At 39.3% G+C, this 26,997-nt stretch overlaps 1 long non-coding RNA gene across 1 annotated transcript in view; it reads left to right on the top strand.

Moving 5' to 3' along the window:
• The first annotated feature begins 240 nt into the window (after positions 1-240).
• The window catches only part of LOC113036602 (uncharacterized), a 65,139-nt gene continuing 38,382 nt past the window's right edge, over positions 241-26,997 (top strand). The window contains exon 1 of the long non-coding RNA XR_003274467.1: positions 241-3,930. This is a non-coding gene — a long non-coding RNA (uncharacterized LOC113036602). The remainder of the gene's footprint in view (positions 3,931-26,997) is intronic.

Raw genomic sequence — 26,997 nt, 5'->3', positions numbered from 1 at the left:
AGAGAATTTAAGAGTTTATGGACAGATTTGTTTGGTTTCCCTGTGAATTCTGCTGACCTGGAGCCGTTTTTTAAGCTATTAGGCTTCTTTGTTCTATTTATTATCAAATCAGTTTTGATTAATTTGCCTAAGCATAGGTTGCTTTGACAGTATCCTACTTTCAAAGTTATTTTTTTCCCCCAAGAGCATTATTATTGCCAGGTCTATCTTGGAAATGAGATTTTTAATCTCAGTGACATTTTTTGCCTGGATAAATAAAGGACTAATAAAAAAATATTGGCCCATTAAGAGTGATAATACAGACATTCATCCTGGCACAAGTGAGATGATGATCCAAGTCCTATTTACTGATCTAATATTTGTGGCTTGCAAAAGTTCTGAACCAGTCAACAGGTTGTAGTTTTTTCAGGAAAGACAAAACAGACAAAACCCAAACACCAGCCAGATCTCTCAAGCTAGTGTTTCAGCAGCTATTCCAGTTGACTATTTGCCAACAGATGTGGGAAAGATGTTGATCTTAAATCGTACTTTTCAGTTGTATATTTTACTGAAATGAGAGGAAGGTCAGTGTTTTTATTATGCTAGGAAATTAACGCTGAGATAAAATCAGAAGACTGATTTAACACTGATTGAACATGACAGTATTTTATCTTTGGTGAGACTTGAGTCATTGTGGTTTCCCTGGTGCAGCCTTCAGGCAGTGCATATGACAAGGCTGTCCTGCACACATTTAATGTCAGATAAAGGCACTTTACTGTCCCTGTTTGCTCTTACCATCTCTTACCATAATGCATCTGTGTGATCAATAGGACCCTTGGCTTTGCTCTTATCCCTCTGCCTTCCTCAGTAATCAGCAGTGTGATGTGATCAGAGACACCCGCCTGTCCTGTCCTCGTCTCATGTCATACAGGACCAAAGTATTCCTTCTGTCATTTCTGACAGTCCTGTGATGGTAGGGCAGAGACGGGGGCTTTGTCCCGGCTTGATATTTAACTTTGAAATTGAGGAGTTATACCTACAAGCGACCACGTCATCCATCTCATACCCTCTGGCCTTCCTTAGGAATGTCTTTCAGATGAAGAGGATGAATGATTAAGTAACTCAACCCTGTTTGCCCCAGGAATTTACATCCAGATCCCATTTTAATATTGGGTTTTTCAATATGCACAAGCTTTTACTTAAAAGATAGCCTTAAAGCCATATGCTGTGAACAAAATCATAACATAGAAAGCAAACAAATACTGCCACCGAGCACTAATCATTATTATTACATGACAGATCTTTGAGCCTGACTGCAAATCACTGCCAGTGGTTTGGTAAGAGCCTCTGAAGCCTGGATTACAGACTGCACACATCTTTAAGTGAGTGATGTTTGGCTTTTCTGCAGAAGAAAAGGATCCCTCTCTCAAAAGCAGCTCTTAAAATGCTGTCAGTCACAGCAGGACAGTGTATGTTGGTGTATGTCTGACACAGTCACTGGGGAGTGTTTGTCTGCCGTTCGCAGACAGTTCAAGGTTAATTAATGTACATCATAAAATATTGATAACAAAACGATCACTTACTGCTCACGGTGAGCAGGATCACGTGTTCTGCATGTGAATCAAGGTTTTGGTGAATTTTGCATTTAAATATGTGATAAGGAATTACTGCGCAACTCCCTCAAGTTAGTCATTTATACATTTTGGAAGTGGGTTAATGAGCACTAGTTAATGGGAAAACTTTTCTCTTCCCTCAAGAACCATAATGTAATTATTGGATTTATGAGAGGCTGGAGGAATAAAAAAAACAGCCGCTGATCATTCTCACCACTTAGGAGGACTTCATCCAGACAGGAGAGAAACCTCTGTGTGTTCAATCCTTTGCCGCCACCAACACCCTGTTTGTTTAACACCACACAATGATTCAGAGATGGTAAAAGCAGATGAAAAACAAATGATTGTCCAGAGGTTTTTAGGGAAGCAAACCGCAACAGCATTCTGAGCGTTACACTTAATTTGCACCGTAGGGATTCTTTGAGCTTGTCAGCTACAAGACTATATTAATAAATGCGAGCAGAGAATACAGTTAATCACTACACACTGTGAAGCATTGTGATAGCTTTGTTTTTTTTTTGTTTTGTTTTTTTGCTTGTTCAAGTTGTTGGACGGGTAATCTTCTTGTTTCTGTAATCCAGCTTTTGGAGCAGACAGAAATGCCTCCTAGTTCATTCTTGTGCTGACAGCGTCTGAGACACTGAGGAGGATTAGCTGACGCTACAAGTCTGAGGAATGTAACAATGGAGCAAAGAAAAACAGCTACTTTTACACTTGAACTCGCTTTATAATATCAGTGGGAAAATATCTTCGAATCTACTGGTAGCTAACGAGATGTCCGCTGAAAAGTGGTACAATATGTCTTTGTCATTCTTTAATTAGGCTAAGTGAATGTGTTGTATGTCCAGAGTCCTAATTACATACAGAGGTAAAAGGTTGCGGTGCAGTTTGTCAGTGAGACTGGCTCTGTGCCTCGTGTCAGTGAATGACTGCACGCTGTGATCACTTACGGGAATGAGAGAGAACAAGAACTGCTGTGTGTGGGGAGGGACGGAAAGACAGAAAGTATTCTTGCCTTGCAGATGAAATGGTTGGTCCTAAGTGCTGTTTAATGAGAGTCTGCCAGTCAAATAAATGAAATAATTGCTGCGCCTTAATTAAAATTATTCAGTGCTAATTTTTATGGAGGATACGTTGTTTTTCTCCGTCCCCTGCAAATTGTATTTACAATAATAGACGATCACAATGTTAATTAAATAACGCAAAATGTACTAAATGAATAGACTTGGTCTTTTATGCATCTTGCACACAATGACTAATGTCCTTTTGTTAAAGTATTGCTTTTGTAAGCTTTTTATAGAAATATAATATCAAACCTCGTCGATGTGTTTTTCTTTTTCACTAATGACAGAGAATTAACAAAAATAAATGCTTTTTAAAGCCACTGACTTTGTCTGGATTGAAAATTAGCAGACGGCTCCACAATTCCAACCGTCTACTTGGCTGATAAATATGCATGTCTGTGAAAATACCAACATGGAGGCTTTGTTAGAAGCAGATATAACCACAGATTGCACAAGTGGCAACCTCCAGGGCTCCAAAGCAAAGTGTGAGTGCCAAAAACTGCAGTTTCTCCAATGGCAACTTGAAGCTTGCTCCAAAACTGGGTTGATCCCCACAGACTCCCATGTTAACATATCCAATTTCAGCAATGAATTTCTCATATTTGGAGCCTTGTAGCGTTTTGGCCTCTGTAGCTCAGTTCAGCCTTCAAAACAAATACAGGGCTTGATTATTTATTTATTTTTTTTAGTTTTTATAACTTATCCATTTGAATTTTAGACTAAAAGTATAGGCTGCGGCTGATTATATTTGAAGACACTACTTACGGAGTCATTGTACTGGACTTCTTGTTTGCATTTGTGCTGTATTTGGGGCATTTCTAATGGAAGTATCTGAAAAATAATATGGCCATCCAAGAAAAGTGTGCTCCAGCTTTATTTTTTTCTCTCCTGTTACTTAGCAGTAAGTAGTAGGTATGTCTATTTGTGAGTAAACTGCTCCGAGCAGTTGCACTGGCAAGCCTGATTGTTAATGCAGCTTCAGAATCAAATGGGTGATGTCATAGTCACTGACACCAGAGTTTGTTGAAACGTTATTTTCATTTTAAATTGCTTTATAATCTCAGCTAATGACAGCCACAAAAGCACGCCAATGTCTGAAGTGAAGAGGTGTCTCCCCTCCAAGCTCATTTCAGGCAGGCCTTTATCTGCACCTGATCGGGTGTAGGCAATCAGCAATTAAGCCCAGGCAAAAGTTGAAGAGCCGTGCCACTGCAGGCAGAATAGAGATTGTGGATGGATAAATTCTACCAATTTGAAACAAAATCTTTCCAACAGTAAGTTGTCATTAAGAGGAAAAATTCCAGTAAAATTTGCTTTTCATATTATTTCCTCAAAGACAGATTTTTAGAAAGGCTAGCAGGAGCAAAGGCTCTCGAAATGCAGCCTTCTGTTTTAGCCAAATTACCAGTGTAAAGGCTTTCTTTGGATCCATTTTGGTCTAGTTTGCATTTCTAATTATTTTATAGAACTCTAATGGTTAATACTATATCTAAACTCAGATATTTTTCTTTTGTACTGGTGACAGGGAAGGGATATAAATGGAGAAAATAATTAGACTATAAATGCCTTTCAAAGCCACTAACTTTGTGATGTTTCAAAATTAGCTGACAGGTCCACCTAATCAGTGTGACACCTGGTAATATACTGACATTTCCTCTAAAGTTTGAGCTCATATTGCAACTCTTCCCACAGCTGAGCCAACCACAGTCCAAAATAATGAGCTTCAGCTTTTGGCTTCTTGGAGATTGGTATTTGTCCTGACTTTCCTCCAGCTTCAAACAGATGCCCTGTGGTTTGTGTTTTCTTGTGTCAGATGCTGCCCAAGGTTGCTGCGAGTTTCTGTTCACCCTCTGCCTTAGACGCTGCTGCACTGCTGACCCTCATGCAGCTTTCTGTCACAGCATGTATGAGGAAAATATTTGGGGGTCTCGCAAAAACTCTTGTTTGTTTTTTTTTTTCCTCACAGTTTGCTGGTATCTCTTTCATATAATCTCGCTGTTTCTTGTGTTGCTCAGACGATCTGAGAATCTGACAACTCGGCTCATGCGGTGCCAGGGTTAGAGGAACAATTTATGGAGTGATTACTCAGACACAAAGTAATTAATCCAGTTAATCTAACTGACAAATGCATACATGCGAGTGTATACTTGGCCCATCAGAGTTTACTTATAAAGCTATATAACCAAAAGAGTTTACCACGCGATCAGCTGTTGTATCACTTTTATACGCCTGTTGTTTGTTTTTGTTTTTTTGTTTTTTTGACTGAGCTATTATGTTATATTATTTCATATTATATTTATTGGAAATTTATTGGCCTCCAGCTGTAATGCAGTCCAGTAAATGCCACCTTTAGCTATGACCTGAGCGACAATAACCTGACTGAATTTACACACGTGCAAAAATAAAAATGGAAGAGCTTGTAGAGATATAGTAGATGTTGTTGTTTTGAATAAAGCCTGAACACAGGTAATGTGCTTTGAGACTACTCTGGAAAAAAAGGAAAGACCAATACTCAGACCATTCTCACGAAGCTTAATACACAGCAAATCTCATGATTAGCTGTAGTGTTACAGGCTGTATACTAAGTTAAACACAAGCTTAACTTATTTTTGAAGTTATTGTAACTAACTTTTTTCTTTTTCTGCACTAGGAGGCACTGCAAAATTGTAACAGACAAAGACTGAAATGAGTTGGTTCAGACCCAGTCACTCATCTGAACAGGAATGGACCAAAAATCTTTCTCATCTGACTACCTCTCTGAATCTTTCTCTCTGGCTTTCTGTCTCCTCCGCCTTTCTCTTTGTCTTTCAGCTTCTCTCTGGCCAGACTCCAGATGACTCAGCGCTCCAGGCACTCAGTCTCAGGTTGTTTGAACTTCACAAAAAATAGGGAGTTATTGGACAGAGGTGGACAGCCAAAAGGAAAAAAAAACACTACAACTGAGAGAAGAATGAGTGAGAGATCCCAAATATTGTCTTCGATCATGCTGTGACAAAGAACTGGATGAAGGTTTATGGTGTAGGATCTTCTAAGACAGAGGGCAAACAGTCACCTTAGGCAGCGGCTGACAGCAGAAAATACAAACCCACAGGGTTCCCATTTGAAGATGGGGACTGTGAGGCTGAATATAATTCAGGGATTGTGGAAAAAAAGAAGCTAGATGGTGGAGTCTATACCGAGTGTATTTCAAACATGCTCAGAGCTGTGTTGCAGTGTATTAGTATGTGACCTGTGAGTCAAGAAACCGAATTCAGATGCAGTATTGACATTTGAAAGGCGCAACCTTTCTATCTGCTCATGAACTTGTGAGCAGAAGGAGCAGTGAGCCTCCACAACCTCAGTGAGCCTGTAGTATGCGGCGAGGTTAAGGTTTCTGTACACTTGAAATTATTTAGTTTGCATAATGTCTCATCTGCTTAGTTCTTCATAGTGAGTCTTGGAGTTGGGGCCAAATCCTAAATAAACCAGTGGAGTAGCTTTTATCTGTGAGCCATTTACAGCAAGCAGGTATTGAATAAATTTTTAATTTATGCTTAAATCTGATGAGCATAATGAAAAAACACAAGTTGTCATGGTATTTAATATGTGAAAATACATCAATTCATTTCTTAAGGATAAAAAAAGTCTATAAGTTTATTAATTTCAGGGCTTGTACATCACTACTGCATCTAGGAGACAAACTCTGCTTGGATTAGAGTTATATAAATTCTGTGATCAGAGGGTTAAGTCTACAGTTTGTTGTGAGAACACTACGCACCAACTGCATTCTCCAAGCTGACTCTGAAATGGCACAATAAGAGCAACTGTTCTTTGGTGAGTTTTGGAGAAGACGGTATAAAAGATGGATGTAGCTTCCTGGTCTGAAGAGTAAAGCCAAGGTAGAAATGCTTTAAACCTGCATTCACCAAGGGGTGATACCTGAAAGACTTTTGTTCCTACAGAAGGCTTCGGAAAAATAGAATAGTTGTGCCAAAGCATTTTATTTAACTGAAAGATACATGTACACCTGCCACTTACAACTACGCCTTTGATGCCTAAATCTTGGTAACTAAACATTTCTTTGCAATACTAATACACCAGGGACACAAAAAGGGGCAAGGAAACATCACACTAGCACACACACTTTTTTGTATTTGTAGGAAGTGGTAAGAAAGTGTTTCAAAACTTTTTGGAGAAATTAGGAGGAAGTAACTATCTCCTCCGTTTTGTTAAGGGGGGAAAAACCCCAAACTCTTATTTACTTATTCAAGGAATGAGCTACTCAGCATCCTTAAGTTTCTACACCCATGACTGCTGAAAGTGTAGGAAGAGAGTGACATGAATATCTGGATACATCCTAGAGCCATCATATGCTTTCAATGCCTGTGCACAGCACAATGCAATGACTTTTACTGGCTGTGTTATGCAATTTCCAAATTGGTGTCCATTTAAATCACTTGCATTAGCCAATATCAGTACCCAACGATCCAGCAACACTTTCTGCATTTAAACTACAAACATTGAAGAACAACTGTGATGATGGATAGTGTCACATTGTTCCACAAAGTCATTCACTTGTGTTTGTACATGAGTTGCAGTGTCATCCTCCAACAGAACAGAAAATGAGCTCAATAGTCTTGTACCCCTGTAATAGAGGATCATGGATAAAGTTTATCTCTGTCATCTCTGGTTTGCTTTTGCTCACTAACTTTCATAATCACCCTTGTAAAATCCTTGATCTGAGCTGTGGTGGGTGATTAAAGTCTTTGGTGCTAAAAAAATGAAGCTATTTGAGGAGCGGGTGTGTGTGACTTGTCTCCAGTGCTATTTGGGGATAATCAGGATTAGGCTAGCCCACAGAACAATATAGAAAAAGAGTCTGTATAAATGTGACCATCCAGTCAATGTGAGACTATAACTGCTGCAGAAGTTTCATGGAATGCATCACTGAATCCCACTTCCTTGTGGAGACATGCAGCACTGAGCTGTTATTGCCCCAGGAGTTATAGTTATTGCATATTTATTAAACAAATAATTAACATGAGTGTGTGTGTGCCCGCCACTGCGCTTTTTCATTACACTGCTGCGTCTCTGTTCCCTGGCAGCAGTCCAAGGCGGTCCAGGCACTGGGTGTGAGATGGCTGATCTAGTAGGAGGAGGAGAAGGAGGTAGGCTGGATTTATTAGTCACAATTAACATCAAGCTATTGTATAAGGCTCCCGTGGACAATATCAAAGAGCTTGCTGTGCAGAGCAAGCAGTCCGGTTTCATTAAAAAGGGCCTTAGTGGTGTTGGATAGAGAGAGGGGTGACATCCGTCAGACGGCTGGGATGTCTTAAATGAGTCTTAGCCTCAAGCACCTCCTACACTCTGTTTCTCTTCAGTTTGGCTGTTGGCTGCAGGGTGTGAGACCCCGCTGCTCTCCAATGGAGAAGCTCTGACTGCAGAGCTGCACCCAGTCATGGATCTGCCTCATGATGGGACATGAATATGTATGCAGGTTAACTGATGTGCTTCTCTCTAATTGCGATGGGAGGAAAGGAGCCTGAAGTGCAATGCTTCATGGGAGCTGCTTCTCATCTTGGCATATAGTATACTATTCCACATAACTTAAAGGGGGGACACATTAGAGAGTCTTTTCTCTTTGCCTAGTTGTTTATTGCTGATTTTAAACCAGTTTATGTACTTTCTTCTTTCTTCTTTTAAATGTGTTTCTGATACCGCCAACCAATTTAGGCAGCATTGGTTTAATTTATATTTGTTGTAGCTTTTGTTGTCCTTCAATTTATGCCTCCTTGCCTCTGCCAATTAGGTTTTAACTGAATGTGATTATGAAGAATAAATGCTAACGTTCAGCTCCACTAGAGGGTGGCCCATCAGTTTACCTAAGGCAAGGCTTTCAAACTTGGGGGAGAGAAACAGAATGAAGCTAATTTTAAGGGATATGCTTTTAATTTTGAACGTTTGCATAAGCACGCTGGAGCATTTCAGATTAAAATCCCCCAAAGTGTGGGAACCATGAAATCGCTTTAATTAGGCCAACTGACAATTCACCAGCATCTCCAAGCACACTGGGCCCGAAAAGGGACGAAAACAAAGCAATCACGTTTTACAGGGACTTGTAGTTTTTTTTAAAAAGTCACAAAAATGGGAAACAAAACTGAAATTTTCAGAGCACACCTTAAAATGAAAAGACCTGGAAACAGTGGACTGTTGGTAAAGCAGCTGACATATGGTGAAGGTCAGGCTGTTGATGACGGTTAGACAGAGTGGCAGCTGCCACTTTTCTGACAAAGGTCAATCTGTCAGATCACACCCTCACATCTCAGCCCTTATATACCACTAGCAATAATTGTACACAAGTTATATAAATATGTATGCTCACACTGAATGTTTCAAGGGTTTGGTTTTTGATACAAATCCTCAGTTAAGGACAGCAGGGTGGTGTGGGGGTTAGCGTCAGAACAAAAAGTTCCTGGGTTTGAATCCAAAATCTGGGTGGGGCCATTTTTCTGTGTCTGTGTTGGTATTCCTACTTCCTCCCATGACATGCACCTAATTAGGCTAATTGGTTATACCCTCTTGTCCTATACCAGCTGGGGTAGGCTTCCCCTTGATGCTGAATTGGAAAAGCAGAAGAAAATGGATGGCTTTTCAGTTATGAAAATTAGTCTGTCTAAATGCTTGAATCACAATTACTTTTATATCTTTACTTATTCTAACTTCAACTATTAAAGTCTAATCCAAAAGCTGACAGTAACTCACTGAAATTGTTAATCAAACTGCAATTTCATCCCCCACGTTTGTGCAAATAATATATGACAACTTTCAAATTCAGCAATCCAAAGTTCATTTTCATCTCCAAATGTTTGCAAACCACATCATTACTGCCAAAATGGAAAAAAGGACATTCTGTTGACACATTTTTCAGTATCTCTGCGTGTCAATATGGATATCTCCCTCATAGCATGAAGACAAAAAGTGTTGCTATCAATCACAGAGGTTATTAATGTAGTGTCAACGTAGCAGGGACACTGCTGGAAGGTGTCCTGAATTAATAAGGACACCTCTTTTGGACTTTAGTGTTCCTTGTTTTCAGAAATTAATTGCCTTATCACTCTTCACAGGAAAGCAAATTCTGGAGAATATTTTGGAAGTCTTTTCATGTAGGTTCTTCTTTTACATGACATAATGAGCTATACAGTACATAACTATTTTGCAAGTAATGACAAAAACACAAACACTTCAATGAAAGCAGCGTGTAAAGTGGAATATTGTTATTAAAAGGACACCCTGTCCCTTAAAAGAAAGAAGGAAAAAAAGGCCAATCTTGTCTTAGGCTAATAATTAAAAGGTTTGCTACTTGCTGATCTGGTTAAAATGCCTGTTGAACATTGCTTTTTGAACACTCGCACATCCTGGAGCGCTCTCCTTCACTCTTTAAAAAATGTTTTTCTTTGGCTGTTATCACCCTTCTCTTGGCTCTCTTTCCTTCTGACAACAAATGGCTCTTAGGCCTCATTACAACATATATATATTGTTTTTGCTGGTTTTAGCTACCAGCTAAAACAAAAGCTCTTTTTTTTCTGTTGCACAGAACCCAGCGGCAGACAGAATTGTTAAATCATTTTCATGCCATGGCATTGAATGCTGTCTTTGTCATAAACCATTGGCATCAAAGAGATGTGGGCAAGATGTCCTTTGGCATCGGTGCCTTGATGCTCCAGCCCCACAAATATTAGAAAGCAAAAGCTGTCTTAACACATGTGAGTCTTAACATTCAGAGGTTTCTCAACAGTTTGTGTCCAGTTTAAAAGTTTTCTTTTCCCATTTTGTTTTGTTTTCACTTTCAGCTTAGCTAGATTTTGGTACCAGAACAACTTGGTTAAGTGCAGGAAAATACTGGTACTTAAAATATCCTCCTCAAATAATATTATTACCTGTTGCATGTTTGAAAAAAAAAAACACTTAAGACTCCCTGTGGCATTTAACATGTGCAATACAGGGATTGTAAACAAGACTTCATATTTGTCAAGCTGGAAGGAAGTCCCTTTGTGCATTTCTACCTGATGGCAGTAGCTTTCACAGTGTGGCAGTCTTTGATCACATGGGGGTGAGAGCAGACTGGAGCTCCAACGTGAAAGGCTTACAGAGAACCAGTCTAAACCCTGATACAGTCATTAATCTAATAGCTACTCTGATATGCAATCAGCAATTGCTTAACATGGACACATTAAATCACCCCTTACTGCCCATTTAGGGAATATTTAACAGTATCAAATGTTAGCTTGTCCTCTTCTTGTTGGACACCAATTATATGTGAATATAAAATTATATAAGCCAGAGATATTGGCAAAATAACATGTAATGTGTTTTTTCCCCAGAGACTCCTAACTTGCATTTTACTAGGAGGTATTAGCCTGACCTGTGGGGCTGTCAGAGGTTTTGGTCACAGCAGGGAGCACAGTGAAAGCAATAAAGCTATAGTGTTTGTTCTTCAGTGACTCCTGAGATCTTTCACTGAACAATTTAATTGAAATCATCCTTCCATTGTTCGAGATGGTTTTAATTTACAGAGATAAGCACGAGTGGCCTTGACCTTGCCCTGCTCTGACATAGATCACTGCCCCTCAAGGTGCCTTCAATCAATTCATTTTCTTCGGACTATAGTTAATTTTTTTTGTTTTTGTTTTCAATATTTGTGATGTTAAAATGCTTCTCGTTTTCCACCTGGCTTAGTTTTTCCTTTGACATCTGCAGCGTGAGAAAAGAAAATCTATGTAAACAGTACTTCAGTCAACAGATCAACACCCTCCTGTTCTGACTGACCAGCGCTATTGATTACATAATGCTTTGTTCACTCAACTGCTTCCCTCTTTGTTGCCATTATCAGACGGTGTGCACAAAGCTAGTCACTTTTACCACTGACTGTGAAAGAGAAAAGTCCGCTAGTGCAATTATGAGGGAAGCAATAGCAGTGGTAACCATAAGATGACTTTTTGTGCCCAGACTCATGGCTTAGAAACTCTTAAATCCTCCTTCTAAGCACCTTTAGTGGAGTGTGAAATACAGTGCATTGGGCTTGATTAGATATATACCATTTCTTTTTGCTAGAGAGCCTGTGTGTGTGTGTGTGTGTGTGTGTGTGTGTGTGTGTGTGTGTGTGTGTTTTTAACATATAGAAGTGGAAACTACAAGCATCTAGTGAAGTCACATTCACACAGCTTCCATCTGTAATTGATATTAATTGCTTGTCAGCTGCCTTGCATTCAATTCTCAATGCTTGACTGCTCTGTGGACTAACTGGAAACTCCACTGCCCAAACTGCGCTGAAAGAGCGTGAGTGGATTACTGTAGTTGATTAACTTGTTAAAAATGCTCAGCACCGAGATAAAAAATCAGTCACATACATGTTGAAGTACAGGTGTACTGTTAGTCGTCAAGCGCACACACAAAGAAAATATTTCACGTACAACTGCTCAGAGGGTACAACTGACTGAATGACAAAAGCTCCCGGAACAATTTATTAAGCACCACAAGCATAAAGTAGCATTAAAAAAAGGTTTTGAATTAATGTTTATTTTCCCCGGAGTCCTGTATGAGTGCGTGTTCATATTACAGGCAGTCAAGAGCAGAGAAGGGGGGGGGGAGGAGGTCGTTTTTCAGCATAAAAGCCCAAATGAAATAGAGAAAAAAAATCCTTATTGCAGACAGGGTTCGCTGTCAGTATGAGAGTCCCTTGGCCTTGCCTCAGGCAAAAATTCTGCATGAAAGCTTGCCTGCTCTCAGGGCCAGTATTAAACACTCCCTCTGAAAATATTCACCTGTCAGTGTATTTTCAGTGAAGTGATGAGATGATGTTTTAGCTGTCTGTTGGCAGAAAAGAGAGAGACAGAGAGGGGCTAAAAAAATGGATGAGGAAAAAAAATAAACAGCATTAGCATGACTGAAGTGAGCAGCTCTGGCAGAGAGGGACTTCTTTGAAGACTTACAGCCTAATCCTATCTGCTGAACTGCCATCTATGCCTCAGCTTTTGTTTCTCAGACTATAAGACCTATTCCTGCAGGAGGTGCAGAGAGGGTCAATGGATTCATCTTGTAGAGTGCTGAGGAATGTCAAGGTTTTTGTTGATAGCATTAAACAGAACATTTACAACTGAATATGCTTTGTTTACACATTGACCCTTGATAATAACAGTAATCCTGAGCTTATTTTGCTCATGCTCTGAGAAAATATGAACAGCAGAGCAGCCACTTTGAGTTTTCACTATATTCTGTCTGCAGTTTTTCCTCTATGTAATTTTCTCATGATTTTCTTGTGAAGGAAGTATGCGATATACAAAGTAATCCTGTATGCTTTGGGTAGATCTTGCTGAAACTAATACCATCTAAGATATATTCCGAGTCAGGCAGATAGCAAAACTAATTTTTTGCCTTGAGCTTATTTTGACTGCTGGACTTGTTGTGTTTCTTTAACCCTCACACAGCCCACATATAGAGGTTAGCTGGAATCCTGCAGTGTCTGTGGAAATAATTACGTGTGTCTGTATTCAGCTCAGCGTGTGTCTGAACCCTCCAGGAACTATGGATGTTTCTGTTGTTTCCATTCAGTCTGTTTTATTCTAATTATTTTTACTCTCTCAGTTAGAGATTCAGAAAGCACTGTAATCTAAAACGTTTTGGTCTTCTTCAGATGCATGCCGGGATCAGTTTGTGTCTGGATCTAATTGCAACTTTCCAAAGACATTTGTTTCCAGACGCTCCCTTTATACTAATCTCCACATCCACCAAAGTCTTGCTTGTAGAGGATATTTGGATAATTTTCTCTATAATTTTATTGAATCTTGATCATATCATTTAAATCACCTTGAGGTCCTATATGAATAAGCTTGAATTGAATTGAACCTAACATACTAACAACACCGCTCAGTTAGCTTAAGAAATAAGCATTAAAGTTTATTTATTTAATTCCCACCACACCTGAAATAAACCTATTAATCATATTTTAAATATGAAATTGTTGGGAAAACAGACTAATAGATTTTAAAAATTGTAGAGAGATCCATTTTTAAATGTAATTAGGATATCAGCTAACAGGTGAACAACACAGCATATTGCAACTGTGCTTAAACAAAGGGAAGTGACTTACTGCATATGATAGAGCATCAACACAGACTAGCTTAAATGAAATTATATGCAGTGTATTGTAATTATTTTCTGGAGATGAAGCGCTGCACAGATGCTGACAGCAGCTTTTGGATAACTGCATGATACAAACAGGTCTTATTTATAGATTTGATTTCCCTTAATCTCATCACTAAAATAAATTCATAAAAAGCACACTTCACCTTGACACACTGGCTCATTTGGTTGTTGATATGCACTCATGGATTCTGGAAGGTCAAGGGAAATGTGTGCATGTGTGAAGGTGGTCCAGTAGGGATTTTAAAAAGAAGCAATTAGTGTCTTCAGTGTGCTTAAAGTACATGGGAAGGGTAGACATGAAAGACTTCTTACTCTCTGTGTCTGTGAATGTGTCTCTCTCTCTCTATACTTAAAAATACTTTGCTAAAGCTCACACCTTTTTACAGAGAGAACCTGGTAGGTCTTTTTGAAAGCTGCTGCTAGTTTTGCCATTTTAAGTGCACTCTTGGTACGGTGTGGTAGGCCGGTGACACTGCTTAAATTTAAAACGCTCGTGTTCGGTTGCTAGCTCGTCTGGTCACAGCTATTTCTGCTGCCACAGCAGTGAAGACTGAATTCACTTTTAAGGACTTCAAAGCCAGTTTGAACACTGAATTCTCCCCCATAGCAACTGCAGCTCAAAGGACAGTGTGTACAGTGACTGCCAATTAGGAGTTCCAACGAGACCCATTAGATCCCAAAGAAAAATAGATCTTTCACAGGGGGACACAGAAGAAAGTGCTGTTTTATGAAGGGTACTAAAACATTTTATGCTACTGGACTGTAATGCACTATATCGCTGCCTATGGCATTAGTTTTTGAAGGGCAAACTATTATTTTAAAGGGAGTTACTCACCTGTAAGTTGTCAGGTGCTGGAGCTGAGTGCTGATACTTTTTAATAAACTCATCCAGAGTGCCCTTCAACAACCGTCAGCACAATCATAGCTGCAGAGGGTAAGACAGAAGGAAGCAAAGTGAAAAAGCAGGTGCTAGATGTGCCCCAGTCCCACAAATGAAAGATTTAACATCACCCTAAGGTGTTTTTACAGCTCTGTTGTACCTTTAAGGGTGCATTAAGAAAGATTTTACTGTTCCATATCACAAATGGCTGTAATAAATCACCAGGGATTTGATAACGTTGTCACCAGTGACACGGCAGCCTCTCTTGGGAGTGTTGATTGCAGGAGCTCACTTGGAGACTATACCTGTCTGACTATACCTGTGTAGTAGCACTAAAAACTGAATGACTGAAAATTTAAACAAGAATATTGCAAAATGCAACACAATGAAAAGCAATTCTAAATACATATCAGTCAATCCATACCTTTTCTTTCAGACATATTTGACATATTTGACATTCAGACATATTTTGCCCATTTTCAGAGACTCAAAAGTAATTAGACATCTGACTTACAAGTGGCCATGTGAGGCGTGTTTGCTTGCTATTCCATGAAAAATTAAGCAGAAAATGTTTGGAGTGTATTCCAAGTGTTGAACTATTTGGTATCTTTTCACTGGAACCGTCAATATGAGGTCCAAAGAGATGTCGGTGCGCGTGAAGGAGGCCATCATTAAGCTGAAAAAACCTTCTTCAATGGCTAAGTCTGCCACATGGTCTCAACCCAATAGAGCATGCTTCTCAGTTACTGAAGACAAAATAGAAAGGCCCACAAAGAAGCAGAAAGTGAAGGAGGCTGTAGTAAAGACCCAATAGAGCATCTCAAGGGAGGAAAACAAGTATTTGGGGATGTCTAGGGGTTCTAGACTTAAGGCAGTTATTGATTGGTAAGTATCCAAGTATCAAAAACAATCCTTATTTAAAATTATCTTAGTGTGTCAAATTACTTTAAGGCCCCTGAAAATGGAGCACTTTGGATAAACATGGGTAGAATACCTAAAAAGATAATGCAATACTTAATCCTCTTGAATTAAAGCTGAAAGTCTGCATTTCAATTACATCTTGATTATTGGATTTTACATCCTTCGCGGTGGTTTACAGGAGGGAACTGTTATTGTGTTTTATTAGCTATGTATCTAATTCAGGGTCGCACAAGAGGGCAGGAGCTGATGACTGAAATATCTTACATGATTTTTTTTTTGTCCCATGTAAGAAAACAAATAGTGCAAATAAATACTTTCAATTTCACAATTTTAAAGAAAAAAGCCACATAGCAAAAATCCAGAAAAAAAATCTTTGAAAGATCCCAGAAATTTAGCTTACAGCTCGAGAATGTTTATTGTTGTGTTAATCTGCCTGAAATCAGTGGATTTTGAGTTGCACTGCCAAAAAAAGAAAAGCAATAAAACTTTAAATCTTAATATCCAGCTTTTTGGAAAATGTCTGCAATAATATTGATTTTATAGATAACCAACTACACATGTAAACTGCAGCAGGCTTTTTTTGGTTTTTAAGTTTGCCTTCAGCTTGCAGCTTTGTATTTGGCAGCAGTCGCTGAACACAGATCAGCACTTGTGGAAGCCAGCATGTTTAGGGCTTTTTAAAATCAACAGAAGATTTGGTGAGCATATGAGCTCCGAGTGATACCCTGCACGAGAGTTTGACAGTAAACACACTTGAGCACTATGACACAGTTGTTAATAGACGAGAGAGCCGGTCCCTGCCAGGCCTTTTCATGTGGGTCATCTAACAAGTGATATCACACTGACAATCCAGGAGAGCCTTCTGTCACACAAATTAATGGACACTTCGAATCTAATTTCACCCTCATACCTTCAGAGGTGCTATACGTCATTCTGTTTGCACTAGGAGTCGTTCCACACTCCGGCTTTTCAATCTGGATGCCTTCAGCGTGGCACTTTCCAACTCAAACACTGTTCTTATTTTTTTCCCGTAAGAAAACATATTAATCATTTGGTGAACCAAATGTATGTGTTAGCGTTAGAATTAATGACCGGTTTAGACTCATAACTCATGTTTGGTGACGTGTATATGTTGAAGTAAATTCTTTGAGACGCTTATAAAATGATAGATAGATAAATACACAAAAGAGCTCCATAAACAGTGAGGCAAGCAGATGTATGCTGGTGCCATAAATGGCAGCAATGTTATTGAACAAAGTGTACAAGTGCCACATTATAGTTAGCACTGATTTAAAAACTCGCAACCATTATTTCCATGTTTCATACATTCTGAAATTGCGTCACGTGTGTTTTCTACATGTTGGCAATAGCCAGCTCTCCCCTCCCCCTCTCTCCTGCTGGTTTGTTTGCTGACATTTCTTTTTACTTAGAAGTGTCGAGGCTGAATAGAGCTTCCATCACCAAAGCAATCACACAAAAACTCTTTCCTGTCGATAATCTGATGTCAATTTGTTTCTACTTCACACAAACGGAGCTTTAAAATGTCTCTGCTTTGGACCTTTAACTTCTTATTTGATCCCTGAACCAGTACAGCTATTGCAACCTAGACTCAACCTTTATTAGATTCTGCCCAACTGACTGTCATGTTTTTGACAGAAGTGTGAAAGCATCATTACAATCCGTTGCCATTAGATTCCCATACTTTCTGCACTGGTCAATTCCATTTGACAGATGATTGGTCTGTACTTGTGACCCGATGAAAGCTTCTGTGGAGAAAGCAGAGGATGTAAAACACCGCAGCTCTCGCTCTGTTGACCGTTTGTGAGAAAAATGAGATTAGAAACTGCCCATCCCATTAATTGATAAATCCTGGGAAAGCTATCTGTGTCTCTTCATTACCCAAAATGTCTGAAAATGTGAGTTTTACTGCAGAACTGATGATGATCGCTTCCCAGGAACATCCTCTCAGAGTATATGCAATTGTAATAACCGATTATAAGGTTGGACGGTTTAGCAGCTTATGATCTCTGGATAATACAAACAGTGCTATTAATATAACTTTGTTATTGCTGTTTACACCAGCATTTGGCTCGGATTGTGACAAGCATGGCTAAACTGATTTTCCAAGAAGGTAGATGAAGCAGACTGAATTTCTCTTCTTGGTCCAAAAGGAATACATCCCATGTTGAACACAGATGTTGAGTTAAGTGATATGTTATTAATAAGAGGCAGAGCATTGTGAAAGAGATTTCAGTTGGGATTTGCCAGAGGCACCTACACACTTAAATCCTTTTGGAAAGGCCAACATTGTATATTTTTAAATGTTTTAGGGTTTCATGTCATGGGAAAGAAAAGGTTGGGTTTCTGTCTTGCTGTCAGCGGCAAGTTTGTTGGAGACAGTCTGTCTCATTTAAGAGCCTTTGCAGTCATTAAATTCACAATGTGAAACAACACATTTTTATGATAACCCACAGGCTGTAACTAGCCTGTCAAAAAGGAGAGTCAAATCTGAAACACCCAAGACAGTTATCAGAGTAATAATTCACGAAAGCGCCGTTAAAATGATACGAACGTGTCAGAATGCGTACAGTCGAATATTAAATGAAAATAGACAAAATGAAACTAATTAGGTAGATGCTGCAGTGTTTTGGAACGGAAAAGTTCAGCAAATAATAATATTGAGGTTGTCTTCATAATATTGAAAACAGGGACAGTAAAACTAACCAAGATATGACTCCGTTTAATATGATAGTAGTTGACAGTTTGATAGTAATGATAATAACATTAATACTGATGATTATAATAAAGCTTGTTTATGTAGCAGTAAAAACAACATTATAACTCCAACATACTGTATAGACAATCAAGCTGTCATTCAGACAACTATAAAAAAGGTATACATTTAAAACAATGGAGCATTCAAAGCTGATAAAAAACAATAAAAATGTATAAAACTCAATAGCAAATGAATTCATCTTTCACATGACTGCGAAAACATCCTTTTTCACAGGACTGTACTGTATTTTTTGATTTCTCTTTAGATTTTCTTTTTTAATATTTATTTTATGTGTAGCTTCCCAAAACATAAAGGCAGGCACCTACAGTAGGAGTGAGGAGAAGAGACAGAGCAAACTGAGCTGAGCCCTTAGTGTGCAGCTCTCATTTCAGTCAGACTGACTCGACAGACCGCTCGTTTAAATGATGGGAGTAATCCCTGCAGTCTTTACATCTTGCAATCAATTTTTATGGTTGGCCTTCACAAAAGCAGCAGCAGTTTCCTGTTAACTCTGATATTATAGGCCTATTAAAAGTATGAAAGCCAGTATTTTCAATTAAACATTTTTATTTTTTTGCATTTGTAACAAACTAAAATGCTTGAAAATGACTTGAAAACGCAGCAGGCTATGATGATTTTTAATTGTAGATAGATCTCCTGTTGGCATAGATTTGCATTGAGTTGGGACATTTCAATAAACAGCAGAGATTAAAGCAGTATCTATGTGTATACAAATGTGGTTAAGAAGACAAAACAAAACCAGAATACACAAAATATTTGCTTTTACATAGTTTTATTTTATTTTCATGTTGCATGGTTTAGTATAGAAATGTCATGTGTCGGTGGAGCTCATCCAGATTTACTGTAATGCTGTGGAAACAACCAGATGAGCAAAACAGAAGCAATCTTTACAACTGACCCTCTGACTTTTAAAGTTACTGCTGTTAAAAAATTGAAACAACAATGATGTAAATTATTAGGTCAACTCAAGTTCCCCTCAAAGACAGTCTCAGTGACTGATGGAAGCAATGTGTTGTTACGGTCATATTCTGCATCCAATTAGTACTGATCTATTGTTGCTACGTGTTGTTTTAATGGTCACAGTAGGCGGGAGATGATTGGCCCTAATCTCATTTGTCTCTCTAATCATGTGTTTATCACACTGAGGTCTGCCGAGGGTCTCTAGTGAGCCATGTATAAACCCTTGCACTGGATGAACCTACAGCACCCATTCAGAAGGAAAGTCATCATTAACATGCAGAGAGGTGAGGAGTATCCAGCTACAGGGGCAGAAAGCGGGCATGAATCATCATTAAAAGATGACATGGCGCAGGGTCACATCTACCGGCTAGTGCAGAGGTGGTTACAGCATAAGCTGAGTGGATTGCGTCCTGTAAGGCTGGCACCATGCAGTTCAATAGAGACAAACTATTCTGCAAATAACTTCTGGGGGCCTCACTTTTGTGATATTGAACCACTCCATTCACCGTTAATTGCCTCAGTGTAAGGTTAATTGGCTTGTATTGGAGCCAGGAAATCCAATTAGCTTGGTTGTTATTCCATCTCCATCAACTCATTGATTCACTTGTTTTGATCACAAAATAATAGTTTTTACAAATTAGATCAAGAGAGACACAGTGGATGTAGCAGCTGTATTACTTGGTGCTCACAACCCTTGACACAGTAGTGGAGCACATTATATTGCTTTAGCACCTTGGATTTAAAAGTCCCCTTATTACTGTTTTTTTTTTTTTTTCTCAAATCGCAGATAAAAACGAATATTGGAGAAGTTACACCATGCACAATCTGAAGGATGAACCAAAACCAAAACTTGTAATAGACACGCCGGTCCACATTGTCCATTTAATGCTTTGCCTCTCCAAAGTGTGAAATGGACACCATGCAGAAGTTGCATTCTTGCATGCAGAAGTTGCATTCTTGCATGCAGAAGTTGCATTAACAGCAGGGGAGATAATATATTTCAAGCTGTGAAGCCGCTAGTGAGCAAAAAACCTATGAAGTGCATTCCAGGGTCCTTAATCGCCAGAAACAAGTAAGCTAGGCGGCTAATAAGTATAGACATGTAAATATGTTAATGTTTGTTTCTCGTGATTTTTGTTTTTTTTCATGCTGGCTTGAAATAAAATATCTGACTTTGCTGTTACTGCAACTTCTGCAAATGTGTCTATTTTCATGTTCATGGTCTCTATTTTAACCAAAACTTTTAGCTATAACCAAACCTAACCTAAAAGTTTTTGATGTCTTAATTTAACCAGTGAGTAAAAATGACAATAAAAAGTACAAAACGTGCAAAAGCTCCCTAATCAGAAACAAGCAAAAAACACTTCAGGCCTAAAGGTGATTTAGTGACTGTCTTGGTCAATGGGGAAAAAATGTGTACTCTATGACCAGGACGTGTTTGTTAGAATTTACTGGCTACTGTATCAAACACCTTGTAATTGCTTTCTTCACTAATAGATTCCAGTAGTCACCTGTAGTTTGCATAGGAAAGGCTGACATGTCTATAGACGTTTTCTAACTTCTAGGGCTGTGCCTATCACATTGTGCACCATAATACTGATGTCATATTGTGATATTACTGCTATAGCAATGCCATACATTTACATTCCCTAGTAGCCACGACAACTAAAGCCTAGGCTTGTTTGACAGGGAGCGCTATGTGTCAGCCTGATGATTTAGCACCTAAAAAATTGCTAGTTCAACAACCTCCAGCAAAGCACAATACTTTCATTTTCATCTTTGCATGTTTTTCAAACTTTTTTCACCACTTTTTACGCTTACAAAATGCTGCAACTTACAACAGCATTGATAAAATGTTGTTTTTCATCATTAGAAATATCATTATCTCTACAAATATCATGATATAATTTTAATTTTGTGTTGCTCATCCCTACTCTCTGAGCAGTACTAGAACTTGAACAAGTGCAAAGCAAACTGGCAAGGGAGAATGTTTGCCTTCAAAAAAACTTAAAGTTGCGCATCACCGCAGCAGTCAACATGTTTCAAAAGCTGCAACGTTTACTTTTCACAATTTCACTAATGCTCTGCAAGAAGTTGGAAAATGTTTTCACAAAAGTCAGACAAAGGACAAAAGTCCATGCAAACTATGGGTGAATGGACATGGTGACTATATGCTAGCTAGTAAAGCAATTAAATTAAGTTTCAGCTCCATCACCATATACCTTTTGGCCATCGATTTGACATAGCAACTGGCAGCAACTACTTGCCAACCTACTGGTTGTGGAATAGACATTTTTCTCTATGTACCTGCTAGGTAGTCACTGACCATCTCTAGTTCTGGATGACTATGACTTTAGAAAACAATTTCACACTGACTTTCAGCAACCATTTGCCAAATGCTCAGAAAATACACATTTCTCGCTAGCAAGAAGGGGTTTGTCAACTGGTCTCTGGGCCCGTGTGACTGGGTCCGAATTCCATCACCATTCCTTCAACCTCTTAATGTCATTCTTTAAAGTTGGACTGTTATCACTCAGCATTGCTCTTGCCTATGTGTCAAGGTACTGACGCTAAAGGATATCTATCTGTGCTTTGCCAGTTGCTTCTAACAGAATAAAACTATTTCTCTCCCTAAGAAGAGTGCATTGGAAGGTTATAATGAGGTTCTAAAAGAGTCACCAAAGTGTACTGCATATATTCTTAAACGAAGTACATGAATTGCACATCATGGAGCATAAATTGCTTTCAGCTTGTTTTTTGTCAAAGTGATGGACAAATTTATAAAGGCTTTTCTCTACCCTAACATTTTCTTTTAAAATAAAGCTTCTGCTCCAAAACTGTTCATTTTAAGCAATTTCAAAAAGGTGGACAGTTGGAATGAGATGTCTATATATAAAAGCACAGGGCATCACATAGTCCATGACAGATGAATCCAAATGTGCAACAAAGGCTATATGAACTGATGGCTGGAAAGATGAATGGACTGATGGATGAATGGTGGTCTGGAGAAAAGTAGACAGGAATGATAAATGGGCAGAAGATGAGTGCTATAGCCTTTCGCATACAGAAAATATTGGATGGTCGAACCTTCAAGAAGACACCAAAATCGTTTCTAAGATATTGGGGCGACATTGTGGCCTATGGATAGCTGTAATTGCACTATGGTAATGTCTCAAGGCAAGTTATTGCACCATTTGAGGGATTTCATTGTTGCTAATGTTTGGTGGTTTTCTGGTCCACTGCAGAGGGGCCAAAGCGGGTGTGCTGTGTGCAGGAAATGTCAATGATGATTAGCATAAGAAGAGGGAAGGGCAGGTCACCCGATGCATATTCCACAGCCCATTGGCTCAAGAGTATTAATAATAAAACAACACGATGAGAGGGCTCAGGTACTACTTCACTGCAGATCCGTTGCAAATCCATTATATTTTCTTGTATGTGAGTGTGTCTGTGTAAAATATTAATTCTGCTCACCTTGCTGCACCTCATTTAAAGATCTCTCTGTTTATTTAAGCCTGTTGGCGTCTTTCTTTGTATGTAAGTCCAAACCACTGACCTCCAGGAGATGCTGAAAGTATTCAGAAACAGATCTCCCCTCCTATCCCCTTCCCCCACCCCTACCCCTTCATCCATCCCCCACTCCTTTTTCACCATTTCCCCCCCATGTCTGACTGCAGTGTTGTCGCAGTGAGTCTGTGTGTAGGAGAGAAGCATGTATGTGCATACTAACACGGGCTGTGCTGCGATTTCCCCCTATGCCAACAGTGAGCGCCTGCTGCCTGCGCTCCGGATTGTTATAAATAAGGGAATAAGCATTGAGCTGTTATTAAAGTTGATGGAGACAGATGGCTGCTGTTGTTCACAAGTTTAACTAAATCACCAGCCGATCAGCTGTGACAACCGGTGGAAAGTTGGAAGGCTGAAAGAAAGGGAATGCCAAAGAATAAGTGCACGGTAGTAAAGCGATAGGCCTAGCTGTGAATGATCTCCAGCAAAGACGAGCGAGATAATTCATCACTGCTCCTGTTACATCAGGAGTCTACTGTTATTAGCATCACCGTATCGCAGAGATTAATGCACCATTCATTTCCAGGTTTACCTAGCAGTCTATCTGTGCTCACATACAGTAACTGAGGGCAGTTTTTTGTCTGTTTTGAGTACCACGGATCATGTCAGAGCTCTTGCAAAGACAGAAGCATTCATCTTCCTGGCGTGACAGGTGACACTTATAGATTCAAAGTAATTTAGATGTCCACTTTGAATGCTAATGTATACAACAGACATTGTACTAATGTAGTGATTCGTTATTTGCTAGTCAAGTCCTCAGGAGTGATATCTTGTTCAGCCTGGTCATCTTTAAGTGTCTGTCAGTGGTATTATTGTGTATTGATTACAGTGTTAGGGGAAGATAACTTCTCTGTCTCCAGGCTAGCTCCTAGGAGAATATGTAGACCATTCATGCTCATATTGGGAAAAACATCAGGTACGTTCAAACGGAAATAGTTTGTCCCGACCGAGAACTCATAATGAATCGATATTTCCAGTCTGTCATTCTACTCTGTCAGAGGTGACATTGATATTCATACATCGCAGCAGGCTCTGTGTCAATTTCCCAGTCTTATTCAAATCTGCTCTGAATGGAGCACAAACCCTTCAGCAGTGTTGGCTGTGAGGATGATAGCCCGTCCTGTTTGAAGAGAAAATTACAAGAGCAATACACCCGGGAATCCTTTCTCATTCCGTATGATGTCAGTATACAGACATCATGCAGCAATTTTTTTCCGAGAGAAGTATTTTCGTGTTCCTTTGTTTTTTCTGTGCAGCATATATGCACGGACCAGATTCATGCAGCTTGACAAATGTGCATGAATTCACATGGGAGATCCTGGACCTTAAACATTAAGATAGAGATGCATGCTTGCAATTCACATTTGGGAGGATCTTATTACCATCCTTGACCCATGTGACCTTAACCTTCACCCATGGCGCTATACCTAAACTTAACCTTTATCCCGCATAAGCCATTTTCTAATTCTGAGCCTTTTAAATCCATGCAGCTTAAAAATATCACAGTTTTTATTGTAATCATAATCCTTTGGCAAACTCGTTCCTTTTTACTTATCAGTTTTGAGTCATACATAGAAAAAAACGTGTGCGCACACACACTGGTAACAAATACAGTGTGTTTGTTTTCTACCCACTTTGACAACTCCTGAAAAATAATGCGATGAGTTTTGTTAATGTTTATAAGTGGTTTGACACCCCCTGCTTGATCCATCAGCCTCTCCGACCCCAGGTGACCCCCTACTGTGTGACCTTTAGAAAGGCCAGCTGTTCCCCTTTATAGGATGTGACTGAAGAGGCGGGTCTCCCAGACACCAATTGATTAGAGAAACATTAATCAAGCTGAGGGATTATCCCTAGCATGGAAAAGGCTTCTTTCTATGGTAAACCAATTATACTTTTTATGGGATGAGAAGGTTAACTGGCTGCACGAGCAATCTGTTTAAACCATTGACACTGCAGGTCTGGTGAGGTGAAAAAGAAGGAGAAGAACGGGAGCAGAGGAGCCGGCTGTTCAGGACGGAAGGCTGAGGGCATGGAGGAGGATAATATGGATTCATGGAGGAGTTCAAATAGAGAGAATGAAGTGAAAAACATAAAATGATATTATTGGCCATTAAAGTTAATTGGGGGAGTTGCAGTAAAAGATCCGTGGAAGGAAGGATGCATGATGCCGCCCTTGCTGGTCACATAAAGCAATGTTTTCCCTTCATGCTGCATTGAGCATGCAGCAAAAAGAGGGAGGGCAGAGAAGGAAATTCTGATCAAGGGGTTTTTTCCCCCCTTTTCTGGTCTTTAATGGCTCCCATGACTTTAATGACCGCTGCCCTGATCTCAGACTTAATGGCCCTTCTAGTTTTAGGGAGGCTAAATTAAACCTGTAAAGAGAAATATCCATTCATTACCACACCGCCGTAACTTACGTTCGTATCACTAACCTGATAACAATTAGCACATGAAGCTCTCCATTATAATGACAGATTTGTTTATGAGGCCTAATCTGTTGAAGCTCCGCGGCAGCATGAGTTATAAATAAAAATGCCACTCTCAGTTATTCTGATCGATTCACGGTCGCTTACATTACGAATGCATCTTTAATACACAAATAATCATCTTACATTTTGCACGACTTACTCACTTTTGTTTTGTGATTCTTTATTTCAAACATTATATGTTTTCTTGATAACGGCTAGTTCCACAATTATCTGCTACATATTTCTGTCGATCTTGACAAAGCTGTTTCCACTACGACTTTCTGAAAAAATAATAATTTAAAGTTAAAAGAAGTTGAGCACTTCTTCGTCAAGAACGTCCAAACAAAATTTATGTATCCTTTGAGATGAACACTAGAAGGCTTTCTAGTTCTTCTGTTGAAAAAGCATGAAGATTTTGTAAACATGTTTTAAAGGAGTCATTTCTGGTTCAATTACTCAAAAGGTGTTTGAAGCCTACATTTCAGACTGTCATGATTCATTTTATTGCACCATTTGTTATTGCAATGAGTTCACCTGTGCCCTATTATCCACTCCCTGCTTGTGTATTTCGTTTTTTTCTGTCTCCTCAAGTTTTTTTTTGCATGCTTTTCACTTGTCCTTTGCTGGCTTCACTGGTTTGATTTACAAATTCACCAATTTTTATTTTCGCCGGTTAGAATATTTGGGGATAACGCTCACATGCTTTTTTAACGCTCACATGTTTTTTTGCCCTTCTTAGTAAATCTGACCTCGTTTTTTTTCATGTTAGCATTAACATCCCACTGCAGAATGTGGTTACACATTGCTTCGGTTGCTTGGTTATATTCCAGTTTATTCTGAGAAAGCTGACATACAGCCGCTCATTTTTGACATGAAAGTAATGATGAGCAGGGCTGTTTAGCACAGCTGTCATCTCTTTACTCTCGCACTCGCTCTTTTACAACTTCCCTTCACAGAGAGAACTAGAGAGCAGAACAGCTGTCTGCCAGGGCTGGAGAAGTCCGTTGGTCCTGGTGTAACATCTTTGAACCAGTAACTGCTGTTCTGCACTAATATTATAAGAATAATACATCTAACAAGGGTAAAGTTTACATGTCTAGTTGACTAGTTGCATACATCCATAGTATATTTTATTCATATACCGTATATGTGTGGTGGTGCAGTGGTTAGCACTTCTGCCTCACAGCAAGAGTGCTTTTAGACAGAACGTGTCAGTCAGCTTGCTTGCATGGGTTTGCTCCAGGTACCCCAGTTCCTCCCACAGTGCAAGCACTGGCATCTGTCTGGTTAATTGTTGATTCTTAAATGACCATATAGGTGTAAATGTGAGCAGGAACAACACTGCAGCTGTGAACTGGATTTATATATGCATAAGGTTTGTGGGGCTGGCTGCCCCACAAACCTTATGCATATATAAATCCAGTAGAATAGGATTGTGTCTTTAAAGGGAAACAAGTTAACATGCAGTGGATAAACTGAGCCACTGCACCAAGGCCACGCATTTGCTAAGCGTTACCTTGAGCTGTGGATGTTACAAAGCTACTCTAGTAGAGTCCAAGAA

Source organism: Astatotilapia calliptera, chromosome 14, assembly GCF_900246225.1.
Source record: "Astatotilapia calliptera chromosome 14, fAstCal1.2, whole genome shotgun sequence".
Classification (NCBI taxonomy): domain Eukaryota; kingdom Metazoa; phylum Chordata; class Actinopteri; order Cichliformes; family Cichlidae; genus Astatotilapia; species Astatotilapia calliptera.
This window is presented reverse-complemented; position numbering and strand designations above follow the sequence as displayed.